The sequence below is a fragment of the Triticum dicoccoides genome, chromosome 4A (assembly GCF_002162155.2).
Source record: "Triticum dicoccoides isolate Atlit2015 ecotype Zavitan chromosome 4A, WEW_v2.0, whole genome shotgun sequence".
NCBI lineage: Eukaryota > Viridiplantae > Streptophyta > Magnoliopsida > Poales > Poaceae > Triticum > Triticum dicoccoides.
In genome coordinates this window covers 97,436,612-97,461,720 of record NC_041386.1, presented here as the reverse complement: position 1 = coordinate 97,461,720, position 25,109 = coordinate 97,436,612, and the positions used below count along the sequence as shown (strand labels likewise).

The following is a 25,109-nucleotide window of genomic DNA, read 5'->3' as shown; positions in this document are numbered from 1 at the left end:
AATGTGACCAAGTGGTTGATCACGGGATCATGCATTACGGCGTGAGTAAAGTGACTTGCCGGTAACGAGATTGAACGAGGTATTGGGATACCGACGATCGAGTCTCGAGCAAGTAACGTACCGATTGACAAAGGGAATTGTATACGGATTGATTGAATCCTCGACATCGTGGTTCATCCGATGAGATCATCGTGGAGCATGTGGGAGCCAACATGGGTATCCAGATCCCGCTATTGGTTATTGACCGGCGAGGCGTCTCGGTCATGTCTGCATGTCTCCCGAACCCGTAGGGTCTACACACTTAAGGTTCGGTGACGCTAGGGTTGTAGAGATATTAGTATGCAGTAACCCGAAAGTTGTTCGGAGTCCCGGATGAGATCCCGGACGTCACGAGGAGTTCCGGAATGGTCCGGAGGTAAATATTTATATATAGGAAGTCCAGTTTCGGCCATCGGGAAGGTTTCGGGGGTCGCTGGTATTGTATCGGGACCACTGGAAGGGTCCCGGGGGTCCACCGGGTGGGGCCACCTATCCCGGAGGGCCCCATGGGCTGAAGTGGGAGGGGAACCAGCCCCTGGTGGGCTGGTGCGCCCCCCCTTGGGCCTCCCCTGCGCCTAGGGTTGGGAAACCCTAGGGGTGGGGGCGCCCCCCACTTGGCTTGGGGGGGGGAAGCCACCCCTTGGCCGCCGCCCCCTTGAGATTGCATCTCCTAGGGCCGGCGCCCCCCCCCCAAGGCCCCTATATAAAGAGGGGGGAGGGAGGGCAGCCGCACCCTTGCTCTTGGCGCCTCCCTCTCCCTCCGTTACACCTCTCCTCCCCGCTTGCGCTTGGCGAAGCCCTGGCGGGATCCTGCTGCATGCACCACCATGCCGTCGTGCTGCTGGATCTTCATCAACCTCTCCTTCCCCCTTGCTGGATCAAGAAGGAGGAGACGTCTTCCCAACCGTAAATGTGTTGAACGCGGAGGTGCTGTCCGTTCGGCACTTGGTCATCGGTGATTTGGATCACGACGAGTACGACTCCATCAACCCCGTTCTCTTGAACGCTTCTGCGCGTGATCTACAAGGGTATGTAGATGCACTCCTCTCTCCCTCGTTGCTAGATGATTCCATAGATTGATCTTGGTGATGCGTAGAAAATTTTAAAATTCTGCTACGTTCCCCAACATCATTATCATAGCCATACAAGCTAGACCTCTAGGGTTTAGCCATTACGATCTCGTGGTAGACCAACTCGTGTAATACTCATATTCATCAAGATCAATCAAGCAGGACATAAGGTATTACCTCCATAGAGAGGGCCCGAACCTGGGTAAAACATTGTGTCCCCTGTCTCCTGTTAGCATCGACCTTAGACGCACAGTTCGGGACCCCCTACCCGAGATCCACCGGTTTTGACATAGGCAATAACCAAATCACTAATTTATTACATTGTTTCGAATTTATTATATCTGTACAACATTTTACAAAAAAAAATTGTAAGTCTTGCTAGAGACTATCACAATATCCCACGCTCAAGCGTGGAAATGTTGTTACCATATGTTTCAGTAGAGAAACTAAATATTTTAAGAACTTTGAAATGCCTAACAATTAGTAAGTTTGAAAAAAAGAAATTCAATTAATTTAATAAAGGTTTCTTGCTAATTTTATATTTTAAAATCACCATAGTTCTCATTAATTTCTTGAATTCTTATAATTTTTATTTGCCTTAAATTCCTATGTGTAAATCATAATAACTTAATAAATGTTTTGATACATTTTATGTTTTAAAATTTTGTTACTCATGCTTCTTTTCTAGTTTCCTATTTTAATTTTTTTGTCTTTTTCGTCAGAGTAGTTAAGTTGGAAAAGAAAATCTCAGTTTTTTTCCTTTTGATTTTTCTTTTAATTTTACACATTTGGTTTGAGTTTAATTTGCTCTATCATGTGTGTGTGTGAAACCATCATTAAAACATCTTCGATGCGGCAATGAATCGGGTATAGATAATTTTCCTTTGCATGGAAATATGGACAGTTTTGACATTTGAGGACTAAGAATGTCCTGCGCCGGATTAAGGGCCAGTTCTTTTGGGCGATTCTTCTAGAATCGCCCCCCTCCCTAGCTTCTTTCAGAATTGCCACTTTATATATTTTTTACAATCCTATCTAGTTAAGGTCTAATTATCTAGGATTGTAAAAAATATATAGAGTGGTGATTCTGGGAGAAGCTGGGGAGGGGGCGATTCTGGGAGAATCGCCTAAAAGAACTGGCCCTAAGAATGGCCTGCGCCGGAGTTTAGAGACCAACTTAGAGCAATTTTAGCATACACCGCATCCAGCCGGCCTGCAAAACGCGTTTGTAGTTCGTGGAAAACCGTTTTTGTTAGTTAGCTCGGACGGCCGCATATGCAGACCCCTAAACGGACCCGTATAAAAGGATATTCGCAGAATATACTTTTTTATGAGTCGACTCTCGCGGGGTCTGCTCGGAAACCGCCACATTGACCCGCAAACAAAAAACGCCCAATTCTCGCACTTGACATAGGTCCCCACAAATAAGTTCAAAATCAAAGAACATAACACAGTTTTACGCGCAAATAAAAGCCAAGTTCAATAGGACAAACGCAAAAGAGGGCCTTGCAAAAGTTACGCCCATGTCCGGCATCATCTTGGTCGATCTTCACTCCGTGCCATCGAGTCCATCTTGAAGTTCATCGCCACCACCGAATCCACCTCCGGCGCTTGTTCCATCTCCCGCACCGAAATCATCAACATTGCCACCATATAGAGCAGAGAAAACATCTCCAGAACTGTAACACGCACCGACCGACGCAACCATTCTCCTCTTCAAGATCTCTCTTCTTGCCATATCATGCCATGTTTTGGTGAGATCGTCCATGTCATTGCGGTTCATTGACATGATCTTGTTCTCTTGGCGAGCAACTTGGACATGGCTTTGTTTTCAGCGGCGCGCTCTTCTCTCCTCAATGGCGGCTTTGTGCGGCCCCTCTTCCTTGAGCAATTGCCACTTTTCTTGCTTCTCCTTTGCCTTCTTCTCGGCCAACTCTTTCTTGATCTCCAACGACTTCAACAACATCAACTCGTTTGATTGCACCATGGCATCAATCTTCTCCCTCAAGCTCGATGCTTCTTACTCTCTCTCTTCATCTTCTCCTTAGTCTTCTTGTCGTCGTCGGGCTTGTTTAAATTTCTTGGGCCATCATCATCCTCATCTTCATCTATGTTTGTAAGCGAGCCTCTCTTTGGTGGGGATTCTTTGTCGATCAACTTCCACTTCTCACACTTTTGAAACAAGTCCCAACAATGCTCTAGTTTGAAGAATTTGCCTTCCGAAGCTTCCATGTCTTTGTATCTATGTTGGGCAATCTTGTCCTACACAATATGAACAAAGTGAAATGATGCAATCATTTCCCATGATGCAAATATGATGATGCACAACTTGAACAAAGGCAAAACAAACTCACATAGTCGGATTCCACGGTTCCACTTGGAGGTGCATTGCGTACTTGCTCCAAGCAAGCTGCCCAACGGTTGCACATAGGATTGATCACCTCCCAACGCCCTTGAAGCGACTGAATTATGCGTGGAGTCCTATTAGGGTACTTTGCCATCATGCGGAAGTATTGATCTTCGATCCTTTGCCAATACCTCTTGGCGGTTTGAGAAGTAACCGTGCATGCATCAAGTGACACCGCACTCCATGCACTAATCAGAACTTGATCTTCCAAGATCGTGTAGTTCTTTGATCTTTGGCTTTTCCCTGTATTTGTTTGCGATTGCTCATACGCTTCCGCTTCGATCTCCTCCAATTCTTCCTCACAACCATGATCGTCCACGCCGCCCTCTGTTTCATTGTAGTCGAATGCGGCGAACGGAGCCTGATCAATGTCAACGGCCTTGGTGTCCAACAAGTTCACGAACTCGACAGTTGCATTGTTCGAACCACCGCTATAGTGAACGACAACAAGTCACGAGGTATCGCAAAATGGCGTAAAGCAAACAAAAAATGACATGACCGAAGACGCATACCTTCTGGCCATTTCGTCAAACACCTCGCTTGCGGGGGGAGTAGCATCGTTGAGCGGCATCGCCGGGGCACCTCTTTTCGAGGCGGAGTGAGCGGATGAAGCAGGCGGCTTCTTTGTAGCTGGAATCCTCTTCCTCTTGCCGCCGGCGGCCTTGGTGACCTTCTCCGCCGCCGGCCGAGATCGCGCAACAGCGTTGGCGCCCGGAGTGCGGGCCTTCGCGGCGGGGGCTGTCGGATTCCCGCCCTGCATGACCATGTTGCCCTGCCGCTTGCGGGCAGGCGCGGCGTTAACTTGGGCGACGGTGGGGCCAACATGGCCGGCGACGAGATCTGCCCGAGGGGAAGGAGCGTGCGCGACCTCGACGGTGACGGGGACAGCCGGGAGTCATCCATGGCGGCGAAGGACGGCCGGGGAAGATCCACCAAAGCGTGCGGTGGCGGGGCAAGGGTGGGGGAGCGGGAACGATCGCGTGAAAATGTCCCTCCCGCCAAATCTCGCTCGGATAGGGGTTGAGCTCGGGTCGTCCTCCTAGCCCGTGAATCTACAGGTTGGGGGAGATGTTTTGCCGCGCCTCGCAAAAAATACTAGCGGGCCGGGGCGGGATGCGGGGTCTGATCGGACAGGTTTTCCCGCCCCGACCCGCACTTTGACGGTTATTTTGCGTGCCGGGGCGGGATGCGGGGTCTGCTATAGTTGCTCTTAGGCGCCGGTAATAGGAGTGTTGAGTGTTGCGAGGCTGAAAATATACTTTACACAATTTTAAATTGCTTTAAAACCGAAAGGCAGGCCCATTTAGCCATCACAAATCCCGATACTATTGATATATGCAATCAAATTGCTTTACAATTTCTATATTTTGTGGGGGCGCATGGATCAGGGATTCTCACATGGTCATTTTTCATATATCTATCTACCGCCACGTGGGTTTGATTACCACCCGAGCACGACAGGCCAGTCTCATCATTAAAGAAACAAAAATGTCGATGCAAATGCAATGTCATCTGACAGACGGCCTTGGCAAGCTATTAAATTTTTTGTGGGGGTGGCCGGGTGAGAGCGACCCGGCTGCTTCAGCGTTAAGAACTTCCGGATAGCCTCGCCAGAAAGAAAAACTCTAGATGGATTTCTTCTGACGTGGGAACGTGATAGAAAAACTGATGCGAAGGAAACGAGATCCTCGTGTTGAAACTGAACAAAAAGAGGAGCGCCAATATCACTTTCATCGTCGAAAAGTCGAGAACTTATGATCCAGATACCGCCGGCCCTTCGCCTTCGCAGGACTATTCGCTGAAACATGTGAAGATGATGATTGATGTCGAAAAAAAAATGTGAAGATGGTGATGCTTTATAGCGGCCAGCACCAAGTAGGTCCACCGACGATCGAAAACTTCAGGGCTGTTTGGTTTTAGGACTAGCATTGCCATATTTTGCCATATATTTTGGCCAAACTTGCCTAAGGTTAGTTTATCAAAATGAGAGCCACAAGTTGGCAAGCCTAAGAGAATCTTGCCACACTTTTTGTGTGTATGCCATGTAGGGCTCAAGTGTGGCTTGCCTAAGATGTGACTTGAACCAAACACTCACCTAAGTTGGTCAAACTTACCTAACCTTAGGTGTGGCAATCTTTGGCAAAGTTAGTCACAAACCAAACAGCCCCGTACGAATGCAGCCGCGGGACGCCCTGCCAATTATTCGGCGTTGACTGCTACCAGGCGCGTTCGTTTGGATTGGCTCCCATCAGATCGGGTGGCGCTGTCGACATTGCCCTGCCCGCATGCACGTTACTTCCAGTTGAGGCAGGCCAAAACATCTCGTTCAGGAATCCCGCGCCAGGTCCCACCTTAACTACTTATTTTTCATGATAATACATGTCTCTTTTATATTATAAAGATCATAGCACAAATCACGTACACAGCGACCTGGCAAAACTAAATACATAGTAAAACGCTAGCCTTTACACAAAGGAACACCAGCCAAGAAGTAAAATTATAAACAAGACTGAGGAAACCTCTGAGCACCACCACAGCAGCCACCAAAAAAAGAAAAGAAATGACTGATCACCATCACACCTGAGCTCGACGCGGCTCCATCACTGATATGCAGCTTTGCGGACCTCCAAAGTGGCTCGCCAAAGACGAAACCATTATCGTTGAACGAATCAAACCGGGGCAACACCCCGGACACGCCATCGAACTCCAGATCTGGCACCCCCACATGACTACGGGCGGGCTTCCGACAGCCATGGGGGAGGGGCGCCGGCAGGAAGGGATGGGGAGGGGGTGGGGGCTTATATAGATAGGCTTTGGAGGGGGCGACAGGCTGAATGGGTCGGCCGGCTTGGGTTTGCCGTGTGCCGAAGAAACAACCCACAACAAAGTTTTTTTTAAAATTTCTTCATTTTCTTCTTCTCTTCATTAGAATAATCACATGGTTCCCAAAAATTACTAAATTTAATGGTGTATTGGATATAAAAAATTTCGAAGTCAAACCCAATTTCGGCCATCACTTTCACTCCAAACCTAACCGTTTGTAAGCATCGTATGTGACAAAATGTTCGAAACCCACTAATTTTTTTACCACGGCCTCTACATATGATATCATGAGATGTTGGCACATCTCATGATTTTTAGACATCATTTGCTTTAAAAAAATTAAATTCATTCAGACAAGATGTTGGAAATTTCTTTTCATTTCACGGGTAAGGCCTCAAACTAGGTAAATATGGGAAACAAAAACAAAAATGTACCAAATTTTAACATGGATATCATTTTTCCACTCATTTAATTCTATTATTTGAATCACTTGTAGTTCAAAGTTGACTACTTGAAATGCAATTAATTAGGTAAATATGGGAATAAAAAACAAAAATGTACCAAATTTTAACATGGAGTACCACATGTTGTATGTGGAGAGTAGAAAAAGTTTCAAGGTGAGAATAGAATATTTTTTATTACTTTACCGTGTGCCAAATTTTTGCCATGTGTTTTCGTCGTGGCACACGGCAAAGTGGCTCTTTGTCGTGTGCCCGATAGAAAGCACACGGCAAAGCCCCAGGCACACGACAAAGAGCCGGTTTCCGGTAGTGCATGCCACTCATTTTTGTTAGGTGGACTAGTACTGCCAGGCAGGCACAAGGCACTTTGATATCGTGTACCCTATATATTGTCTTGCATTGATAAATTAGTCGACCTTAGGAGCTTCTCCTCTCAGTTGCTCAACAAACAAATGTGATTGATTGAGCACGTTGATATCGTTGTTGGATCCAGCAACACCAAAAAAGGTGTGCCATATCCAACGATCGTGGGAAGCAACTGCCCTAGAATGATTGTAGGTACACGGTGATCGTCATGGGTATACATCCCCTTCCATGCATAAGGATATTTTTCTTAGTGCCAATGCATACAGTCAATACTCCCTAGCATGCCAGGGAACCATACCCATGAAGCTCACCGATCTCCATTAAGCGTTCAACATCTTGTATTATAGGTCGCCTCAAATACTTCGCCCGAAATACTGCAACCACTCCCTCCACGTATAACTTCAAACACTCTACTGCAGTACTTTCACCAATCTTAATATACTAATCTATCTAGTCTGCAGGGCTCCCATTTGCTAACTGCCTTACGACAGTAGTGCACTTTTGGAATGGCGATAACCCAGGGCGATTAGTAGCATCCAATCTTAATGTAAAAAATGGAGACCACTCACCGAGGGCATCAACAATGCGCAGAAACAGAGACCTCCTCATCCTAAACCTTCTACAAAAGATTGTAGGACAGGATTATGCGTGAAATAATCATCCATAAGAAGCTGATTGGCTTCTTCACGAGGCTTGGACAAATATCTCCTTGGTCCACTGTTGTGTCTCCTCCCTTGTTCAAGCACTTCAAAGGCAGCCTTCAATTATGCAACCATTCCATGTTGTAGTTCTTCTAATAATTCTTGCTCAGCTAGAAATTCATCAAATGTGTATAAATCTTGTGTATCCTGGTGTCGTCCTCATCATGAGGTTCGGCATCACTCGGTGCATGTTGAGACAGCTATTGGACAATTGATATCGTGCTGGTTGCCGGCTTGCTGCTGCAGCCAGCACTACCGTTAATTTTAGATTGTACAGTGACATAACTGTTTGGCCCTATCTCTTTTGAAATGCATATTTGTTTATATTATTAAATTTGTGAGAGGGCGCGGTTGCTGAATGTTCTAGTCTAATCAATGATCGGTGCTGAATGAATCAGCCTCCGTGTGTTTTGCATGCTCCTATTAATTTATAGGTATATGTCGAAGTCTCGAGGAGGTAGTCATACATGTGTGTGTTACATTATATGTGTGCTTCCTGCCTCCTTCCTCCTAATAATTTATAGGTATACGTCGAAGTCTCGAGGAGGTAGTCATACATGTGCATGTTGCATTATATGTGTGCTTCCTGCATCCTTTCTCCTATTAATTTATAGCTATACGTTGAGGTTTTCATGAGGTAGTCATAGGCCCCATTTGATAGAGCTCTGGCTCCTTCTAAAATGGGAGGAGTCAGAGGAGCCACTTTTTTATGCTCCGGCTTTTCCATGTAAAACAACTCTCGCTCCTCTAGTGCTTCAAGATGGAGTCATTTTTAAGCAAACTGTTTGATAGAGCTTCAGGTGGAGCGGGAGCCGGAGCCCTGCCAAAGGGGCCTATACATGTGCAGAGACTAAAGGTTGCATGTGCTGCCTCCTTCCTAATCTATTCTTTTATTGTGTCATTTTTTCCTAGGTCAACTAAGCCTCTAAGGGCATGTACAATGGGGGCAGTGGTATGGTGATGCCCCAAGATCCACGTAGGAGCAAGTAGATTAAGCATCCCCTTCATTCACCGTATGGTCCCTCCTATATTCTCTCTCTCGTCATCTTCTTTTCCCTCTAAATCCATGGCTGCACATGTTTGTTGTGGTCCTCTGCTACCCTTTGCATATGATTTTTCCACTTTCCTCTTCTTTTCTTCTTCTTTTTGGTTGAAGCACCAGCCTCCTCTGCAAGAGTCCGTTTGGCTCTGCAGGCAGCACTCTTTTCTCTCTGTCCCCTTTTCATCCAACGTGGACTGTAGGGCAGCACTCCAGCATGGAGCGTTGGCCATGCCCTAAAAGGATTTCATACACAACTCATCAAAGAGATAGATAAATGTGGATGCATACAATATAGGGTCCCCAAGTGGGTAGAGGGTGGTTTGCGGTTTCTTCCTGTTTGTCTGTGGACCCTTGAAGCCGTGTGCCAGCTAGCATCCTCTGATTAATTGGTCGGAGATGTGTTTCTTGGGCCCTCCAATTCTTGTGCTCGTATAGATTTTATTATGGTGCTGAACGAATGAGCCTCTGCGTCTCCTATGTCGTATGTCGCCAAGGTAGTTGTACATGTGCAAAGACTATATACGCTCTTCATGCCTCCTTCCTACTCCATTTTTTATGATGCCAGCCTGGCCTGGAAACCGATGGATCAGTTTTTCTAGGTCAACTCAGCATCTAAAAGGATTTCATTCACAACTCATCAAAGAGATAGATAAATTCGGACGGATATGGTATAATTTTTTAAAAAAAATTATGATTAGATCTTACAAAATTGGATCCTACAAATTTTATGAATGAATATACTGTTTAGGTTTTCATTATAGTTTTGGATAGGATGTTGCAGACCCTAGAAAATCACTGCAGGTTTTCATTAAACATAAAGACATGCCAATCGGTCAGTCACATGTCACATCAATTGTTTTCCTTTTTCATCAATATTAATATTGGAGTCGTAGGTCCAGCCAACCTTCAATCGATTGATATATAGCGGCGTGCACCCAGCATGGGTTGAGCCTCTTTTCTTCAGCCGTGCGGGGATTCTGAGAGCTCAGCACATCTCCAGGTTTTCCTTCTAGAGGTAAGTAGTAGCCTTGCTGTTCACATCGTTTCTTGAATTCTTGTTTCCTTGCTTGGGCAATCGTGGCATAGAACCAAACGTGCCCGTAGAGCGAACGAGGAGATGCATGGACAACAACAGGCAGCCGGACCACCATAGAAAGTGCTGCAGTGGGACTGATGCGCCAAGCAATTCTTCTTGTGATTTTTGCAATCGATTCCATTATGTGCTATTTCATTCTCCAGTGACTTTCTCGTCTTTTTGATCGACGAACTGTTATGTAGTGCGTGTTTGGATGAGTGTCTGCGACAGCCATACCAAAATTTGGCCGTTAACCAGACACAAGGTTCGTGTTTGCATACCCGTCAATTTCCTTCATTTTTTAGGTCTGCGCCGGCCGATTCCTGGGCAGCCAAATCGATCGCCAAGATTTGGCCGGCCTATGTCTTTGGCAGGGCAGCGACAGCAAACCAAACCCACCCGTAGTTCTTCCTTGGGCTCCCAAAGGCCAGTGTGGATTGCCTCTTGGCATGCATGGCAACCGCATCGATGACGCCGGACTGTACTCCTGATGGGGCTATCTAGCTATCCCGCTGTGTGGCTGCGACCCAAACGAGGCAGGGCCTAGGGGTCGGATACCTTCATGGCCAGGGACTGGAGGTGCTCGCCGAGCTCGAGGTCGGCCCGTCTCCCCCCTACCGCCAGGCCGGCTGGGGTCGAGCACGGCCCGCCGCCGCGCCAGGCCTGGCTCATGGAGAGAGAGACGGAGAGGAGAGACAAATAGTTTGAGAGAGAGAGAGAGAGTTGAGGATAAGGATAGGATGAAGGACGGACGAGTGATGAGATTTTCTTTTTTTTGAGAGAGAAACGAGTGATGAGATGGGATAAGCTAAGATATAAGAAGCACACGGGTGGGTTCGTCCGGCCCGCCAAACCAAGTGGCTCTTTGTTATGCTCAAAAAAAGAAAAGTGGCTCTTTGTTGTCGTTTCTGCCTTAGATTCCTTTTGGGATAGCATCTTTTCTTTGCGTTGGACCAGGAGAAAGAGCAAACCCAGAGAGCGACAGACATACTCCAAATTGCAACGTTACTCTCACGTGGTTTCAAAATATAGGAGTAATTAGCAAAAAGGACGTGCGTTGCAATGGGAAAAAAGGAGATCTAGCACCTTAATAACCATAGCAGACATGTGCATAGGAAATATGATTCAATTAAAAATAGGGTTCGTTGCGGCGCATAGTTCAGGACATGGTCGGATGAACAACGCTAAATATGATTATTTGTGTATACTGTATATGGGCCACGTCTTCCTCAACTCTGACAGAGTGCCAACGCGGCTTGTCTGACATTCTTAAATTCCCCAAAGCGGTGTTGAGTAATAAGCAGAACTCACATTTTGCTTCCTGTAGTTATTCACTTTTTTCTTAGCATATGCAAATATTTGAAAAAGTACTACAGTCTGAAGCAAAAGTGAAACGTACATGCTATGATTTTCATGTACTGTCAAAACAGATAACCTCTATATCACAATTCATGCATAAAAAATATGGTGCACTAAAAAGTAGAAAATGATATTTTTATAACATGATATCTGAATAAACATAAACTTGACCCTCTTGGGTAATATATCTATTTAATATTGAATGGAGGACTCGCAGCACACGCCAAGCTGGTCCCGAGAAGAAGACACACACACCCGATCCACATATTAGCCACAAATTTGAGATGAAGAGATATTTGATTTCCCATCGTGTCTAGAAATCCGTCCTCATTGGTCCCGTGAGAACATCACATCTCGTCTATCCATCCTTTCTTTGGCCCATGCAGCCATCGGCCATCATCACATCTTGTATTCAAATTCAGTCAGCAGCCAGCTCCCACGTCAGTGAAAGTTTCAGAAACATATATGAATTGGTCTAGACAGAGCTAAGAGACCGAGGTGGTATTATTTAATGGACGAATTGATCGATGCAAGCTACACACACGAGCATATTTTAGCGAGGAACGGTTCTCAGGCGATAAATTAAATGGGCTATGGCCCATGCTGGCGTCAGGCGATAAATTAAATGGGCTCAAGCCCATGCTGGCTTGCGAGCCATACGGCTAGGCAGGCGGTCTCTTCTCGGGAATAGTATCACCTCGTAGGAACCGGCCAAAGAGACCATGTATGGAAGAAGTAAAAAAAGAGGATGATGGTGAACCCGACAAAATCAATCCGTGCTTTATTATTACTAGTAAACATGCCCGTGCGTTGGAATGGGAAAAGAAAAATATCACATTTCTTTAATCCAATAAAGACACCACATTCCATATTAATCTAGACGGTGCTGGCGTGGATGAGGGCAAAGCCTGGACGGATTTGAAACAACCTCCAGCTTGGCATCGCGTGAGCAGCCGCGCCGTGCGCCGATCCACCCTGTCAACGTATTTGCCTTGCGAGCTCTACATCAACTTCTTCGGCTCGCTTCCCAAACGGCTCCTCCGTGCTTGCCACCACTGATCGGTAAAGTCAAATTCCGGGAGGTGTTTGTTTGCTGTAGTTGGCGAGAGTCATGACTATGATGCTCGCTCAAGTGTTGTATCAGCATACTTAGCGACCGAGGTGGAGGAATTTTGCCATAAATTTTGATGTTTTTGCCTAGAGGGACCAGACCAATTTATAATACATGCCTGATAAATCACTTGACAGACTGATAAATCTGCCCCACCGATTAACACAACTGATATGACATAATTTTAGTTCTGACCCCCTATTGCGATAAATCGGCCTGACGAAATTTATATTTTTTACAAAAAAAAGATTCCCTGTGCAGTGAATGAAATTTTAATTGCAATTTTGAACACTGGCAAACTGTATATTTAGTTATTTACACAAAATGATTGTTCACGCGTTAAAATAAGTGGCATGTGCAAAGTAATGTCATTTCCATGCAAAGCATATATTTCTCACCTCGTCACATCTCACTGACAACATACAATCTATGGCCCACAAAAATTATCTAGAACCTCAAATATATGTCCTTAGATTGCATTGCTTACTAAGTGAACTGTCTTGCTGTGATCAAAGGGACTGCTTGCTTGGTATTTATAATTATATAAAATGTCTCGAGAATAAACACCAGACGAAAAAACTAAATCTTGTCGGAAAAACTGAGCTAACTTGAACCCAGTTAAGCAACAGTTGTCTAGCCTCGACCTGAACTGGCCGGTATTCTTCTTATACAACCCAAATAACTCTATTGGCGTACTCTTCTTCACAATTAGGCGTGACTGATGTTTTCTTTTGATCCTTGTTAGTAAGCTTCTTCCTGATACAACATCTAGAGAGAGAATAAATATCTGTTGCCTCAGCCCTCAGATGTAACCCCACTATGAAAGAAATGTGGTATGGTGCTGTCACTGCTATTTGCAAGAACCACATTAGCTAGCTGACTGGAATAACTGAATTGAACTAACTTTTATCGTCAAATAATTGATGTTCTACTGTGCAGGAAACGATTCTGAGATTACCAGGGATGTTCTCCATGAATACCATAGTTTAAGTTAGCACAGTCAGAAATTCCCAAGTTTTCAATGCTCAGCGAAGAACACAAGTTAGTGATCCCACCTTACACCAAAATGTATAGCTAAATCCTGCACAACGTGCTTGAAACCAGTTTACAAAACATCAGGGAAATCATACTCTACATCTGCAAGAATAAAATAAAACAAATCAACTTGGGAACCCAGCAACGACAGGCCAAAGCACGGGTAAAGAAATTAAATGACTGGCATGGAAAACTACATTTTCGTATATAATCGATAAGCAAGAAAGCTACATATAATATAAATTGTTACATCTAATGTGGATCTTGGTGACTTCTCATTGCTCAAGCAAAAAACAATCACCATGGTTTAGTCACTTGTACTTCAAAACACATTATTTCACTGGAAAGATGGACAGAGATTATCCATGATGAAAGTGACATTATGACATGGATGTACAAAGACAGCAAAAGCAAATTTTCTAAGCTTCCCACTAATTTTATTACTTTTAGAAAATTGAAATACTCAGTAGATGTTTGTTTTCTTCTCAGTTAAATTGAGAGAAATATCCAATGAAACTTGATGGAGCAAAATGAGGATATATGGCCCAGTGACAGTCTGCTCGCTCGAGCTCTTGGTGGAATTTACTATTGTGGTTATAAATAGTTACAGATTTGATAACAATATATTCTGTCACAGTTGCTACGAAAACTCTATGAAGGCAAACTACCAACAACACGTTCAACTCTAGAAGAAAACTGGAAATTTGGAGGGACAAAGCAAAAAGTTTATATTGGCGGCAATAATCCTCTTAATGGCATATACTCTCAGACACTGTTTTGTACTGAAGATTTAGACACTGAAACCTGAAAAGTAGTACAATCCAGAAAAAAAACGATAGTGAAATTACAAACATTTAACTGAAGTTTAGGGTTGCATGAGCAACAACAATTTCCCGTGTCTCTACAGTAATACATATAAATGAAGCACTTTGGTGTAGAAACTGAAAAATATAAATTGGATCTCATAAGGCAGCTAAACAGTGGTGAGGTCGTATATACAAACTCAATATAGAAAACATCATTTATTTTCGTCGACAAATGTCCAACTAATGATTGGAAATTGTTGCAAATCGACTTGTTTCTTGGAAATAGTGTGATGTGCAGTATCAATCAGCTAACACTTACAGTCGGGGCCTACTTGACCAGCTTTCCAGCAAGCGTCACAGCTTCCGCATCCTGGACACGTGGCTGAGCGTGGCAGTACTCAGTCGCGGGTTGAGCGCTTCATCAGAATTGTTTGAAACAATAAGATATCAAGCAGTCTCCCTCTAATTATTTAAGGAATGCCCATTGAGCAGTTAATACAAATTACACATCAAACTACAGTGCATTGGTAGTATATGACAAATAAAGGCGCGTGCATTATCTGGATGACAACCATGCTATCATATTCATGAAGCAGGGAAGATAACATATGAAATCTGAATTCACATCATTATACCATTTAGGCTTTGCTTTCTTCTTTCTACCACGTCCGATCCTGTCTTTAGCTCTTCCACAAGTTCCTCTTCATCTTTCACTTCAACAACTTTCTGCTGAACCAGAAGAGAACACCACCAATGCTGAACCAGAATAGTTTGTCAGCAGCTCGTCCAACTTACTGAACCATGCCTTCAGATTAAAAGCCTTCTGTCTTGTAGCTTCATTCTTTCTGGCCTCCTCCTCTTCCTCTACATTGAGCTGGGCCTAACACAAATACAGAGATGAGGAATGGCAGGGGCTGGTTTCCTGTATCGACCGCTCGGTTTGGCCGTCCGCTAGATTGGTGATATTTCTCCTGATGATGACCGCGAGGAAGCTATCGATCCATCCGGACGAACGTAAACTGATAATTCGAACTTTGTACCATTTACTCACTGATAAAAACCATGTGTCGGACGACAGTGGCATCCAAAAAGAAATCATTTGCCTTCATGTATGGGAAGTGCAGGGCATACCTACAATTTTCTGCATCATGCTCCAAGGCCCACTATGATTTTCAGACTAAAAGGACATGTAAATTTTTCATCCAGGAACTGAATTATGCAAGTCTAGACGTCAATTCTTCACTTCAAGAAGAACCAACACAAAGGGAGTTCAGCAAAGATTCTATAACGTTATTAATTAAAATAGCTAGTAAATATAGTTAGACCAACTAACCTCTGTCGTACGGACTATCAACTGGGTTGCAAATCAACATGAGCACACCATGATCCAAAAACAATGAAGAGTAAAGAAAACAAACTATGGCACCATCTAGCATCAATGCATCATATCCAGAAATCATAGCACGGGCAGACGGCCGCAAATTTCGGCGTGCGTCACGGGCTTTGGGCGGAGCAATTTCGGACGGTACTTGGGCGCCAGCAGGAGGACGGAGTTGGAGGGGGGCTGGGGGTGCTTCCGGTGAAGGGGCCGCCTGGGGGCGCATGACTGCTACTTGATGTGGTTAGATGGGATCATTGGCGTCGATCCGACCATATTGAAGGGGGAGCGCCGCAGCGGCAGCCGAGAGAAAGAATCCGTGCTGCGCCAGGTAGGAACCTTGCTCGATATATATATATATATATATATATATATATATATATATATATATATATAGAGAGAGAGAGAGAGAGAGAGAGAGAGAGAAGACCAGCACGAGCAGATCGGGACGGGAAAACCTGATGTTGGCCGCGCAGAAAAAAATAGGTGCGAAGAGCGAAGCGAGGGGATGACGAACGGAATTAATAAAAGAAGAAAAGGCAGAAAAAGGAAGAAATCAGGATCGAACCCAGGTCTCCCGAGTGGAAGAGTACGACTCTAGCCAGTAGGCTGCTTGTGCAAGAGTTACTTGTGGTGGGATTTTTTATATGAATCATGCGCGACGGCTGGAGACTCTAAGAAAAACGAATCGTTTTTGCCACTTACTGGTGGCATTGGTGAGTAATTTTTGTCAAATTTAAGGGCAATTTTTATGACGTACGACCAGAAACAATAGGCGGTTTATTAGTAGGTAAATATAAATATAAAGATTATTATTATTATTATTATTATTAGGGAGAGATTAAACAGCAGATTGCAACGTTGCTCTCACGTGGTTTCACTTTCGCCATTGGTTTTGGGCCCAAAATATTTACTTGTCAAAATAATCAGGAAAGCTGTACCCGCCGACCTTCTATTTACTTGGTCAAAATATTTATTATGCACCCAAATTTATTTAGTATGCACGGTGTTGTAAAATGCATGTTACTAGATGTCTTTTTATGCCGGCAAAATGCTTAGTATGCAAGTTGTTTAATGTTCTTTATTAAGCTCGACAAATTGGTTTTACATGCATAATAAACAATTTTCGTCGCATAATAAACAAATTTACATGTACAACTCAAGGAATGTAGAACGAACTTGCCTGGTCAAATCATCTGTATCAACAATGGGAACTACTCCCTCCGTCCCTAAATAACTATTGTTTTTGCTTCCCGATAAACAACTTTGACTAAATATATATAAAAATATATTACTAGTTATAGTACAAAATTAACATCATTAGATAGATATTTGGATCTAGTTTTTTAATAAATTTATTCAGAGATACAAATGTCGGTCAAACTTGTGGCATGGAAACCAACGATGATCATCATTTAGGGACGGAGGGAGGACAATGGTATCACTGTATCAGCTCCCGTAAAATTATCGGTTCTGAGCAGCTACACCTACCATAAAATTATCAGTTCTGAGCAGCTACACCTACACATCATATCCTTTTTTTATTTAAACGCATATATAGTACGCAGCAAATCAATCATGCACGTGTCATTGAGGCTGTGTTTAGATTGCAAACTTTGTTTGCAAAGTTCACTGTATCACTTTTCGGATGCTATTTAGGAGGACTAAACATGATCTAATTATAAAACAAATTACACGGATGGACTGCAAATCACGAGACCTTTCTATGAAGCCTAATTAATTCGTCATTAGAGACAGTTTACTGTAGCACCACATTGTCTAATCTAGGCTTAATTAGGCTCACTAGAAAGGTCTCGCAAAAGCACCCGGGGGTTATGGAATGGGTTTTGTCAATAATCCACATTTAATACTCCTAATTAGTGTCCAAACATTCGAAGTCACTGTAGCGATGAAAAAACTTTGCGAACTAAACAGGCCTGAATATCAGAACATACTGAGAATGGGTTGATATGCATGCCTTTTCTATTATAAATATAGTACTACACCTTATTGATTGTTGTAACTTCCAAAGAATATATTATTGTTACTTCTTCGTAAGTCCTCATATTCAAGATCATACATTCATTTAATTTGTTTGCATGTAGCCATGGGTTCAGGTCTCTTCAAGCCTCGTGTTCATCCGGACCTCCGTGATGTTTTCTCTAAGATGTCTTTCGGTGACAAGATTGGCTTTCTAGTACGTTTTAATTAATTAATGTTTAAGAGTTATATATATATATTTATATATATATATATATATATATATATATATCAATTATTTATTTGATGTACATACTGCATACAGTTACATACATACATACATATTCCTTCAAGATATCAGGTAGTGGTTATATATTAATGTATGATCGTAAATATTATGCTATGTATGAAAATTAATCAGTATGCATGTTATTGATGTGGTCAGCGTTTTATTTTATAGCAAGATAAGGGTGTTAATTAGAGAGGATGCATACATATATAGATGAGCACATAATTAATTACATCTTGGCATTTATGAAGTATTTTTTATACTAGAATAATTTATCATAAATAAAATTTGTAAACATTTCTTTATTTGATCTTATATATACAACGCAACTAAAAGTGTGTGTGTGTGTGTGTGTGTGTGTCAATTCTAACGCAACTAAAAGTTGAATTATATTTGGAGCTATTGATGCCGCATTTTAATTGTTTGATCTGTTTTAAATTAGTATTTGAATATATATATATATATATATATATATATATATATATATTCATTTTAATATCTCAAAAATTGTGCTAAATTAAGTTTGATGCACCATTTAATTAGGGAAATCTGTTATAATGAAGTATATTTTCAAATGAGTATGCATGCCAATATGTATTATTTTTTCATGCATATGGTGGTAACTAACAAATCATGTTCATAAATATGGCCATTAGAAGCACGCATATATACTTAAGCTTTATCATGCTTGTGTACCACCTTATTAACTATTCAATTGATATTCCTCATTAGTTGAAGTATTTAATTTACATATGCATACCTAATTAAATTTCCAATGTATTATTTTTTCTTAATTTCATGTAGTTCATTCATGCATTTGACAAGAGAAACTTGTGGCACAAGATGCCTGTTCCGATCGGTTTACTCTACCTGAACACCCGCCGGACCCTCCTCGAAAAATACAACATGTTAGCTGTTGGGAGTTCTCATGGTGCTCTGTTTGACCCCAAGGAGTTCCCGTACCGCACCGGAGATGGCAAGTACAACGACCCCCATAATGCTAAGGCTGGTAGCCAATACACCTTTTTTGGGAGAAACATGAAGCCAGTTGATCAACAGGATGAGGTACTTAATTATACACTCTTTACAAAAAATCTAGTAATTTTCTTACAAAATTCCAAATTTCTAATTAAGCTCTAACAATACAAGTTAATAACTTAATGTAAATTAGTTAAGCACTTATTTCCCTTTTATTTTGGTAATTCTTGTTGTATATATATGCATGCTTTAGATGTGCTCTTCTTATCTGCTGATTTCAATTTGCATCCCTATTATTTTGTTCAGTAGAAAATTAGATACTATACATACTGAATTTAGTTAATGAAGAATAAACCTGAAATTAAAGTCTAAGAAGCCAATTAAAGGAGTAAAGATCACCAAAAAGTGTTTTATTTTTATTTCTTATTTAATATTTAGTTTGACACTTTGACTTCAAGACTAATAAAACTCCTTTTGATGAAACTTTTTGTTTGTAGTTCGTTCTGCAAGCTTCAAATAAGTAAATGAATGAATTAACGTTGAAACTCAAAAAAAATACACGAGTTTTGTCAATATTAAAAATAAGAGCTAATGTGTGCTTGTTGATTTAAAAACAAAACAATTTTCTTTTAATTATATCATACTGTTAACAGATGGAAATCCGAGGTATGCTTTTGAATCATCAAATTATCAATAAAGTAATTAAATGTTATTTATCGATGCAGTTGATGAGCCCAGATCCATTTGTTGTGGCAACAAAGCTGTTAGCCAGGAGAGAATACAAGGACACAGGGAAACAGTTCAATATACTAGCAGCTGCATGGATACAGTTCATGGTTCATGACTGGATGGATCATATGGAGGATACCAAACAGGTGCATGCTTGATTTAATTCCTTAATTTGATAGCCTTAATTTGTTGAAGTCTTAAAAATAGAAAATCATCTTCCATTGAGAATTTGAAATATATATTGTAGTTACATGTGGTAAATTACGCGGGCGGGTCGGGTTCGGGTTTGGGTTAGACTTGTTGGGTTAGTTTGGCCTTCTAGAATATGTCGGGTCGAGTTGGGTCGGGTTGGGGGATGGACGGGTCATGTCAGACCAATTTCAATATCAACTTTTTTTGATCGTATATTGATTTGAGTTGGATTGGATGCTATTTGATCTTGGATTGGGTCAGTTTTGGATCTGGTCTGGTTGGTTCAGGTCAGGTCGATTTGACTTTTTGGAAAATGTCGGGTCGGATTTAAGTCGAGTCGAGCAGATTTCTCGGGTTGGCTCAGGTTCTGCCACCTCTAATTGTTAGTTGATATATAATTCAATTTTCTTGGTTTCTTCCAGATTGAAATCACAGCTCCAAAATATGTGGCCAATGAGTGCCCCCTCAAATCGTTCAAGTTCTATGCCACAAAAGAACAACCTACGAATTCTGATGGAATAAAGAGTGGTTACTACAATGTCCGCACAGCTTGGTGGTGAGTAATGCTTAAGATTTTCTTAAGTTAAGATCTTTATCAGAAATTTCTCTTAAGCACAAAGAATGAACTTAAAAAATAGAGACGATCGATGAATATATATAAATCAATGCACATTTGTACAGAAAATGTCGTAATTTTTTGCAATTTCTATGTTTGTATGTACCAAGGGATGGGAGTGCAGTATATGGTAATAATGAGAAAGAGGCAAAAAAGATCAGGACTTATGTTGATGGAAAACTAGTCATAGGAGATGACGGTCTTCTTTTGCATGAGGAGAATGGTGTGCCATTATCGGGCGACGTTCGCAACGGTTGGGTTGGGGTTTCGATCTTACAAGCTCTTTTTGTTAAGGAACACAATGCAGTTTGTGATGCAATAAAGGTAAGAGAAGCATCACTATTATCTATTTGTTTAGTTTTTAGGAAGAATTTGCTACTCTTGACTTCTTGCCACCGTACCGATAAAGCTGTTATTTACCAACACATTAATTTGTTTTCTTTATGCTGAAAATATGAAGAAAACATTACAAATTTTGTTTTAATCTCAGGAAGAACAGCCCATCCTATCAGATGAAGAATTATATCGGTATGCCAAATTGGTCACTTCTGCTGTCATTGCAAAGATTCACACTATTGATTGGACTGTCGAGCTTCTCAAGACTAAAACCATGAGAGCTGCAATGCGTGCAAATTGGTGAGGATATATTTATCTCATTTTATCATATTTACCGAAAGAAAAAAATTATCCGCTGATGATGGTATTACTTTTCCAAGTGGAAATTTTATTTACATCTGCAAATTCAAATTAATTAAATTAGTGAGAATGTGTACAGTTTACCTGATATTCTGATTGTTTTGTGAAGGTATGGATTATTGGGTAAGAAAATAAAAGATACATTTGGTCACATAGGAGGAACGGCATTAGGTGGGCTTGTGGGATTGAAGGAGCCGATCAACCATGGCGTACCTTATTCATTGACTGAAGAGTTTACCAGTGTTTACAGAATGCATTCCTTAATACCAAGCACTCTCAAGCTCAGGATCCGACCGGGCAACCCGCTGCAAATAATTCCCCACCGTACCTGGAAGAGTGAGTACACGATTTATGTTTGGCATCCATTCCTCTACTTTTTTTATGTAGAAGATGGAATGAAAACTAACAACTTTCATTAGATCAGACAAAAAAGAGTGATACAGGTTATAAAGAAATGAGGAAAAAAATTAAGACATTCTTCTATTAGATATCGACTCTTACATCATGGATTATTGAACCTGACATTAGACACTGAACTCGACACAAACAGCTAGAATTATTATGTTTTTTAGCTTCTTTACTATACAATAAAAAGTAGAATGTATAATCTTGGTCACAATAAGTTTTCTGCTCGGTTAGCACATTTTTAGTATAACTGACATAAACACTGACACCATTTCTTTCTTGTGTCAAAATGTAGCATCGATATTGGAGAGTTGGTTGGTCTCAAGGGGGAAGACCAGCTATCAAAAATAGGGTTTGAAAAACAAACATTATCAATGGGATATCAAGCTTGTGGTGCACTTGAACTATGGAACTACCCAAGTTTCTTCAGGGACCTTATACCACAAAATTTGGATGGTACCAATCGATCTGACAGAATCGACCTTGCTGCCCTAGAAGGTATGAAATTTGGACCCAATTTATACCACTATCAGTAGAGGATCATGATTTTGCACCATGTCAAATTGGTACAAGGATCCACCAAGAATAATCCAATGCATAAAAATATTTAAAATAACTCATACTGGCAACAAATTAAGTACTAGAACAAGTATTTTGTAACCTTAAACTACTATGTTGAAATTTATCACAACATACTTTTTAGTTTTCAAGAATTCCGAAACTGTTATTGTACTAACCAAATTGAAAATACAAGATTCTCTTACCAAGACATATATCATGTTTGTATCTTGTAACCTTAGCACCACTCTCTAATCTATCACAACTACCATTTATTTAAAAAACAAGGACACTGTTGCATACTAGTATAAACAACAATGTTAAGCAAAAACTGTACTCTTCAAGTTAAATAAAGAGGATTACCGTGTCTGATGCCTTTTATAATGATTGCACTGAGATTAATATCATTTTATTTTCCTCCAAATTAAAGTATACCGAGACAGGGAGAGAAGTGTACCGAGGTACAATGAGTTCAGGAGGAGACTATTTCTGATTCCAATAAAAAGTTGGGAGGATCTGACAAGTGACAAGGATGCAATTGAAGACATAAGAGCAATATATGGAGATGATGTAGAGAAATTGGATCTTCTTGTTGGTCTTATGGCAGAGAAAAAAATCAAGGGATTTGCCATAAGTGAAACAGCATTCAACATTTTCATTTTAATGGCATCAAGGTGATATTTAGTTTTAACTGATATTGAATGCTAGACAAAGTACCAAATTTGATTTAAGCCTTGTTAAATGTATTAGGAAACAACTGAGAATGTGGCTTAAGCTAATTTTCACTGATTCAAAATTTACCCAAACCGAAGTTCAAAAAGGCAAGAAAACATAACGATGTGACCATTATGGGTGCTTTACTGGTGAGAGAAAAGAAGTAGTCAAATGAGGAACTACTAATTTGATATGATAACTACTCAGTTAAGATATGAATATTAATTTAACACATCTCTATAAACAGGAGGCTCGAAGCAGATCGATTTATTACAAGCAATTTCAATGAGAAAACATACACCAAGAAGGGGATGCAATGGGTCAAAACAACTGAAGGCCTACGAGATGTGATCAACCGGCACTACCCTGAAATTACTGCCAAGTGGATGAAGTCCTCTAGTGCTTTCTCTGTGTGGGATGCAGACTACTAGTGCAAAAATAAAAGGGCCATGTCATATGTACTGCATGCAATTCGTCAAGTTCTATGAAGTATTAGTTGTTTACAAAATTATGGTGTTTGTTCAGTGAAATAAATATACTTAAATATGTCAGTGTAATATATGTAATAGGATTCATTATTGCATGACACAAGTGGTATGCTTATTTGTTTACATTTCATTATTGTACATAATTATTTGTTCATTGTAATTAAGTATGGCTGGGAAATAAGTAGGAGGAGACCATAAAACATATTCCTTCAATCTTCTCTTTGATTACATCTTTCTTTTCTTTCTTTTGGTTTTGGTTACAGTGTATACGTGTACATCTACGTATACCAATTAAAGAAATATTGGGCTTGATCACCATCTTTTTCTGTAAAATAATAAAATAAATCTCCAGTCGCAATTTTGGCCAATTTTGCCCCGTTTCATGGACTATATCATTGATAGAATTGCAATTCTGATTGCTGATTAGGAATTGTCGTTCGATTTCATTCTAACAGCTGTCGTGCTTTACTCAATTTTGTGTATTCGCTTTGCGACAGCATCTAAAACCAGCGTCGTGTCGATTGCTTGCAATATGAAAAGCGCTGAGGTAGAACACATGGGCCCCCAAACATGTCGGCCCACCGGCATGTGGCCCAAAGTCCAGAACTGTAAGCCTGTCTGAGTATTATATTATTAGCTAAACCCCCATAATGTATGTGCGTTGCACGTAACATTAAGATGCATTTGTATGAGTATTTTATCTTGTGAGAGAAAAGGATGAACGAGGGAAGGCCTTATTTGCAAATGTGGAGAGGTGTGTGGGTACCGTTTGCAAAATTGACATAGTTTCCTTCCTATCCTTCAGATATAAATTGGACGACCTATATTGGAGGATGGCAAGCACACCATCATCACCAACTCGTCTATACTATGTTAAAAAAACTCTGTTTTTTATAATTATATATGTTATATATATTCCCTTTGATTTTTCTTATATAAAAAGTTGTGATATAAAAGATTTTTATATTTCTTTACAGAGGGAGTATCTCTCCGTCAAAAATATATTTATGTGTAACTAGTTACTCTTGTCTTTCTACTTCCTTTCGCTGATATGTGGGGCATCCGGCAAAGGGGTGCACGTGCCATATGCACCAAATTAGAGTGCACAACTGCACGGTAAACACACCCCAGTCGTAGTGCCGCAGTAATGCCCAATGAGCCGTCAAATCACAAAAAAACCACCTTTCCAGCTTTAGCTGTAAGTTGGATGGACGAAGCGGCAATATTTCACTGGGTATGAATCTTCTTCTCCCTCATCTGCTTGTTCAGAGAAAACCCCCTCTTGGCGATTGCATAGGGTTTTCTCATGGAGAACCAGGTACGAATTATTCATCCATCCCCAATAAATCCAAGTCCCTTGGTCGCGGGTAATCCTAGGATGGCAGCCGTCGCAGTTGATGCATTTTTCTTCCTACTGAATCTAGTGTGTTTCATTTGCAGTGCCCGAAGTGCGAGGACCCTACAGGTTTCTGCGCCCTCGGCGAGATGCCACACTTGTTCCTTCTCATCCTAACACAGGATTTTAAAACACACACAGTACATTCGTAGAATCCTCTTTTCTATCCGGGTGGGTTTTTTTGAACATGCTGTCGACTAATTTGGAAATTTGGATTGCTATATTTGGATAAAAGGTACTAGTACCATGGTCAACAGTGACATGAACGAGGAAATTATTTCTAGATTTGGATAGGGAATACATTGTGTTCTCATATTATTTTTCCTGCAGTGCATTCCTTACTCTGCTAGAACACATGTACTCAAGATGTTCGGCCTTGCCATAACTGAATACGC

General features: G+C 41.4%; 1 pseudogene; it reads left to right on the top strand.

The window, feature by feature from the left end:
• Window positions 1–9,833: 9,833 nt before the first annotated feature.
• LOC119285205 lies at window positions 9,834–23,531 on the top strand (annotated as a pseudogene).
• The last annotated feature ends 1,578 nt before the right edge of the window (window positions 23,532–25,109 follow it).